Raw genomic sequence first — 7,500 nt, 5'->3', positions numbered from 1 at the left:
GCGCCATGGGGACGCGGACACCGGGCCAACCAGCGTGGCCGGCGGCGACGCCCCCAGAAGGCGGAGCCGGGTTCGGGCCCAGACGGGGCGGCCAACAGCGTAGAAGCCGATGAGCCGCTCGGGGAAGAGAAGATCGGCAGGCGGCGGGCGGGGAAAAGGGGCACAAGGCAGGCAAGGAGCCAGGGGGCCACGGGGACGAGGGCACGGGGAACCCGCGGAGGGCTACTCGGGCAGAAAACCTCAGGCACAGCCGGGCCACCAGGAAAACACGGCCACGGGATCCCACCGCCACAGACACGAGGGCGGTCCCGCGGCGCCCCGCCTGGGACGCCGAACGGCCCTTGGGCAACCCACCGAGCAACCCCCCTCACGAGCCCCGGGTCCTGCCACCGGGGGCCCCGAAGCAACCTCAGCCACAAGCCCAACACCAGGGGCCACATATCGCTCGTTTCTCGTCCGTCCCGGACCCGGTCCCGCTCCGGGAGACCGGCGCACCCCCCGTGGGGACGGCTCGCTCCCCAAGAGCCAGGCGGCCCAACCCCGCGCCACGCGAACGCGGTCACCGGCACCGGTCGCGGCTCGGCACGGGAGCGGGCGGAGAGCCGGCTCACAGCGGCGTCCCGCGCCGGACGGAGTGCCACGCGCACCCGCCGCTCGCGGCAGCCTTCCCAATCCGCTAGGACGTCGGGCCCGGCCCAGCGGGATCCTCCCCCAACACGGAAGGGGGAGGCGCGGGCCACAGTAGACGACGAGCCGCACGCTCGGCCCCCACCGCGGGGTCCGGCGGAACCCTCACCGTTTCCCCAGCCTCATCCCGTCGAGGGGGGAGCAGCGGGGGAGGGCTCTCTGCAAGCGAGTCGCTACGGCAGCGCTACCACAACGCAGAGAGAGGCGGCAGGCCGGGGGATCCGGTACCCCAAGGCACGCCTCTCGGATCGCTAGAGAAGGCTTTCTCACCGAGGGTGGGTCACACTCCCCACCCGCCAGTCGCCCCTCGTCGGGCCCACAGAGGCGCTCGGGGACACCTGGGGAAGGGAGGGGGCGTGTGGCGCGAGGAGAAGAAACCCGCGGCAACCTTGAGCGTTCACGGTCAGGGCAGGGGCCCGGCTGGCGCGCGTGCGCACAGCCCCCAAAGGCCCCCCCCGCCGTCCACCCACCTCCTTTCTGCGAGGTAAAGCACCTCCAGTGAACCCACGCACGACCGGTCGGAGGCAGAACGGCAGCCCCTCGGCGGCCGGCCGGCGCACGCGTGGCCGGCCCGAGCCCACCGCGACCGCTCACACGGCCCGCGCTCACCCGCCAGAGGGGAGGCACGGGACGTGCGCTCGCCGGACCAGGCGGCGCCCTTCCCCGCGTGGGGGAGGGGCGCGTCTCACTCGACCGCCTCGGCCCACACCCAACGAACTCCCTCAGGACCCAACGCGCCAGCACCGTGGCGGCGACCGGAGGAGGGGGCGCTGGGGGTGGGAGCGACACACCACCGCTCGGCCTCGGGCACCTGAGGGACAACCCGGAGCGCTCCAGGAGCACCGCAAAAGACCCAGGCAGAGCCAGCGCTCGTGCAACGCCCGAGAGGGCAGCACGACGGGCCGGCGGGACAGCACCCCCACCGCCGCGGAGGGGGGCGGCCCGCGAGGCGACAACCACAAGAGGCGAAAGCGAGGGGTGCCTGCTGCGTCAGAGGACCCCGCCGACCCCCGCCGAACGCCACGAGGCAGACGGCGGGGGCGGGACAGCAAGGTCAGGCCGGGTTCCGCACCCCAGTGCCTCCCAACGCACCGCTCACAGGCGGGGACGAGAGACAGGGGGCCCCCGCGGGCGGGACGAGAAGAACGGGTCCCATTCACCATGAATGGCCGCCCCTCGCCCGCCGCGGCTCGGTCCCGGCCCGGGAGAGCACGACATCACCACATCAATCAGGGAAAGCAACCCCGGAGCGGGGTCGGTCGGTCAGTCAGCCACAGCCTCCCCGGAGGCCAGCGAGCAGATCAGCCTGACCACCCCCAGCTCCGGGGAAGGGGCGGCAGACAACCCGGCAGAGACGAGGAACGCCTGACACGCACGGCACGGAGCCAGCGGGAGTGGGGTTGTCACGGCCGCCCCAGGTGCCCACAGCAGGGAGCGCGCAGCGGCAGGGTAAGCCCGCGCCGCCTTCCCCGCCGCCCCCGGGTGGGTCAGAGACCCGGACCCAAGGCGGCACCGGGAGTCGGGACGCTCAGACGCACGAGAGACCAGGCACACACGGGCCCCAGCAGGCGGCTCCAGCACGAGCAGGGCCGGCTAGCCGGGTCACCGGGAGGCCCAGAGGCCCACCACGCATCCAGAGGCCCGACCTCTCCAGCGACAAGTCGCCAGAGGACAGCGTGTCAGCAATAACCCGGTGGCCCAAAATGCCGGCTCGGAGTGAAAGATATACCTCCCCAGGGGACAGGAGGTCGAGCCACCGACCACGCCGCCGGCCCAGGGAACCCGCGACACGGACATCTGTCCCCAAAATCGCCACCATCGCAGCCAGACACGGAGCACCCAGGGCCCTCTGGTCGACCCCAGGACACACGCCGGAGCAGCGCCGGGCCAGGGACGTCCTCCCGGCCACCCGTGCCACGCAGGGGCCGGCCCGTGTCTCCAGAGCGAGACTCGGAAGCGTTTTCGGCCGTCCTCTCGTACGACCGGGACACACGAGGGACCGAAGGCCGGCCAAGTGTGACCCCTCGGGCCGCACGCGCGCTCAGGGAGCGCTCTCCGACTCCCCACGGGGACTTGAAAACAAAAGGTCACGGCAGAGGGACGGCGGCCGGGCCCGGGGACCGCTCCCCGGCACCCGGGGGACGAGGCAGGACGGTCCCCGGCTCCCCACGGGGACTTGGGGAAAAAAAAATTCGGCCGCTGCCTCAGACGGCCAGGATGCGCGCGGGCCCGCGACCGGGCCGGGAAGGGTGTCCCCAGCCTCCCGCCCCAAGCCCGGTGGGTCCCCGCGGGTCGCGGGTCAGGCCTCGGGAGCTGAGCTGCGGCGTGCTGGTCGACCAACCCCGGCAGCCCCACACCCGGCTCAGGCCCGAAAGCGCAGCGACAACCTCTCCCCACATAAGCCTGCACGCCCGAGCTCTGACTCACAAGCGACGCGCCAGAGCTCTGGCGCGACCGGGACAGCCCGGCTGACGACCGCGGTGTTTCCGGAGCTCTGCCTAGCTCACAGCGGGGACGGTCCCCTCCCTCGGCAGCTGCCACCGCAGCTCCGGAAGCCAAGGGAACGATATAAAAGCGGCCGCCAGATGGAGTCCGACAACCGTCGCGAACGTCACCAAGACAGATCCGGATGGCAGGCCGGCCCGCCGACCGCGAAACCGAAACCGTGAGTCGAGAAACGCTATCCCGAGGCCGAAAACGCAGCCCCTCTACCCCAACCCCACAGAAACGGTCCCCAAAGCCTGTCTCTGCATCGACCGCGACAGAGTCAGAAGACAACCCACGGCGTGTGGATGTTCGGAGAGGCATCTCGGAGGGAGAAACAGCAAGCAAGGACTCGGTCGCGGGCCGTTGAGGACACAGGGAGACACAGATTGCCGTAGGCTCTTCCTGAATCCAGACAGAGACGGAGGGAGGGAGGGAGGGAGGCAGGGAGGGAGGGAGGGAATGGAGAGAAGAGACAGATGGTGAAAGGAAGGGAGGGAGGGAAGGGAGCAGGGAGAGAGGGAGGAAGGAAAAGGGAGAGAAAAGGGAGACCACGTGGAAAATGAAGATGATGAAACGTCACTTTTCAAAGGTTACATTTTTACAGGAGAGATGGAAAGGAAAGAAACCTGAAACAGAGAGAAAGAATGAGGAAAGAAGGGAAAAAGAAACAGAGGAAACAGAAAAGAAGGACAGAAACGGAATAAAAGAAATAAAGAAAGCACGGAAGAGAAACGAACAAGAGAGAAAGGGAGGGAGGCAGGGAGGGAGGGAGGGAGGGAGGGAGGAAAACATAGAGAGGGAGACAGAGAAAGAAAGAAGGGAAGAAAAACACAAAGGAGAGAAAGAAAGAAAAGACAAATAACAGCATAAATATTTGCATTTTTAGCTAAATATGAGATATAAAAATACATCAAAACAGATGAAAATATTTGTCTTGATCGAGACCATCCCGGCTAACATGGTGAAACCCCGTCTCTACTGAAAAATCCAAAAAACAAACTAGCCGGGCGAGGTGGCGGGTGCCTGTAGTCCCAGCTACTTGGGAGGCTGAGGCAGGAGAATGGCGTGAAGCCGGGAGGCGGAGCTTGCAGTGAGTTGAGATCCGGCCACTGCACTTCAGCCTGAGCGACAGAGCGAGACTCCGTCTCAAAAAAAAAAAAAAAAAAAAAAAAAAAAAATGAATAAATAAATAAATAAATACATACATACATACATACATACATACATACATAAAAAAAGAAAGAAAGAAAGAAAATATTTGTATTTATACACATGAATGAATAGATGAAAATAAATACATAAAAAATAAAATAACATGAGCAAATAGGCCAGGCACGGTGGCTGACGCCTGTGATCCCAGCACTTTCAGAGGCTGGGAGAGAGAGAGAGAGAAAATGAAGGAAAGAAAGGAAGAAAGGAAGAAAGAAAGGAAGGAAGGAAGGAAGGAAGGAAGGAAGGAAGGAAGGAAGGAAGGAAGACAGACAAAGAAAGAGAGAGAGAAAGAAAGAGAAAAAGAGAAAGAGAGAAAGAAGGAAAGAAAGAGAGAAAGAAAGAAAGAAAGAAAGAAGAAAGAGAGAGAGAGGGAGAAAAACAGCGAGAAAGAAAGACGAGAGAAGAAAGAAAAAAAGAAGACAGAGGAAAGACAGACAGGAAGAAAGGCAAAGCAAGAAAGCAAGAAAACAAGACAGCAAGAAAGCATGACAGAAAGATAGAAAGAGACAGAAAGAAAAAGCAAGAAAGCAACAAAGAAAGAGAGGGGGGGAGTGGGAGAGGCGAATCTCTCTGCTTTCACTACATGCGGGGAGAATCAGGAAAGCCCCCACTAAACAACAAGGCCGGAAGTGGAGCTGCCATCTGTGAAATCCGAGCAGAAGAGTCCACACGGGTTAAAGACACGAAGAAAGACAGGGAAACAACTGCTCAAAGAGAAGAACAATCTGGCCCAGCCAGGGCCTGTCTCCTGAAGTTGTCTGGGCAACGAGGGAGTGGGACGGAGGGAGGGAGGGCCTCCGAGGCTCGTGTCAAACAATAAACGAGAATAACATAAAAGGAAGTTAAAAAAAAACATTACGCATCATTCGTAGCATCACTGACGCCTCGAAAGGCGAGAGGCATATGTTTATGTCACTGTGGGACTGTTGTCTTTTTTCTTTCCTTTTTTTTTTCTTCCCTCTCTTCCCGGAAACTCACTTTTTAATTATTTCCTTTTCCTTGTCCTTTTTAGTTTTATTTTTTATTTTACTTTCATTTTTATTCGTTTATGTATTAATTTATTAGTAGTAGTAGTATTTTTTGGAGAGGTTGCCTCGCTCTCTCGCCCAGGCTGGTGTACAGCGGCGCGATCTCGGCTCACTGCAACCTCCGCCTCCCAGGTTCAAGCGATTCTCCTGCCTCAGCTCGGCCTCCCGAGTAGCTGAGATTACAGACGCGCACGACCATGCCCGGCTAATTTTTGGTCTTTTGACTGGAGACGGACGGGGTTTCACCATACTGGCCCTGCTGATCTGACCACCTCGTGATCCAGCGATCCACCGCCCCCGGCGTCCCAAAGCGCTGGGATGACAGGCTTGAGCCACCGCGCCGGGCCGAGTTATTCATTTTATTTTCTTCCTAATTTTTAATTGTATGTATGCATGCATGCATGCATGCATGCATGTATGTATGTATGTATGCATGTATCCATCCTTTCTTATTTTTTGAGACGGACAGAGAGACACAGTGAGAAACAGAGAGAGAGAGAGAGAGAGAGAGAGAGAGAGAGAGAGAGAGAGAGTGAGAGACCTCCCCTTGGGCCTCAATGGTCTTTGCAATGTCCTTTCTTCAGAGATTCTGCAAACACAGTGTTTCCAACATTTTGAATCCAAAGAAAAGTTTAACTCTGTAACATGTATCCACAGATCACTAATCAGTCCCGATGATAGTTTATTTCTGGTTTTTCTCTGGGGAGTGTCGGTTTTTCTCCACAGGTTTCAAGGGGCTCCCAAAGTCCCTTCGCCGATTCCCTTAAGAAGAATATTTCCAAACCGACGTATCAAAAGAACGCTTTCACTTTGTGAGAGGAATCCCCACATTACAAAACCGTTTCACACATAGGCTCTCTTCAGTTTTTATCTGGGGATAATCTGTTTTTCACCCTAGGCCTCAATTGCAGCCCACATTATTTTCACAGATTCTACTAAAAGAGTGCTTCCAATCCGCTGAGTCCAAATACAGTTGTACCTCTGTGCGAGGAATCCACACACAAAGCAGTTTCTCAGGTAGCTTCCTTCTAGCTGTTATCAGGAAATATGTGCTTTTCCACCATTGGCCTCAAAGGAGTCCCAAATATCCTTTTGCAGATTCTACCACAGAAGTGTTTCCAACCTGCTGAACCGAAACACGGGTTTAACTCTGTGAGATGAATCCACATCTCACAAAGCCAATTCACAGATAGCTTCTTTCTACTGCTTCTCTGGGGATATTTGATTTTTCAACATAGGCCTCCATGGGCTCCCAAATATGCCTTGGCAAATTCTAGAGAAAGCGTGTTTCCAACACGTGAATCAAAAGAAAGGTTTAACTCTGTGAGATGCATCCAGTCACGCAAAGCAGTTTCACAGATCGTTTCGCTTCTTCATGGCTTTTCTCGGGGGGACAATCTGGTTTGGACAACCGGAATTAATGGGCTTGGAAATGTCTTCCCACACACTCAACAAAAAGAGCATTTCCAACCTGCTGACTCACACACACACACACAAACAAACAAAGAATACGTTCTGCGCTGGCAGATAAATCCAGACATCACGAAGCAGATTCAATGAAATATTCTCTCTGGTCTTTGTCTGGGGATATTCAGTTTGTCACCATAGGCCTCAAGGGCTCCCACACGTCCCTTTGGAATCTCTACAAAGAGAGCGTCTCCAACCCGCCTAATCAAAAGAAAGGTGTAACTCTTTAGGATGAGTCCACACATCGCAAAGCAGTTTCTCAAATACATTCTTTCTCATTTTTATCTGGGAATATTTGGTTATTCGCCATAGGCCTAAAGGGGCTCCCAAAAATCCGTTCAGAGAGACTGCCAAAAAAAAGTGTTTCTAACATGATGAATCAAAAGAATGGTTTATCGCTGAGAGATCAATCTGCGCATCACGAATCAATTTGACAGATAGCGTCTTTCTTGTTTCAATCTGTGGATATTCTGTTTTTCAACGTAGGCCTCAATGGGTTTCCAAATGTCCCTTCACAGATTCTACAGAAAGCGTGTTTCCAACCTCCTGGTTCAACAGATGTATCCGTTCGAGGTGAATCCACACGTCAAGAAGCAGTTTCACCAGTAGCATTTTTTCT

This window comes from Chlorocebus sabaeus, unplaced genomic scaffold (assembly GCF_047675955.1).
Source record: "Chlorocebus sabaeus isolate Y175 unplaced genomic scaffold, mChlSab1.0.hap1 unalloc_scaffold_1452, whole genome shotgun sequence".
NCBI classification, from domain to species: Eukaryota; Metazoa; Chordata; class Mammalia; order Primates; family Cercopithecidae; genus Chlorocebus; species Chlorocebus sabaeus.
The sequence above is the reverse complement of the archived record's forward strand: the minus strand, read 5'-3'. Positions refer to the sequence as shown.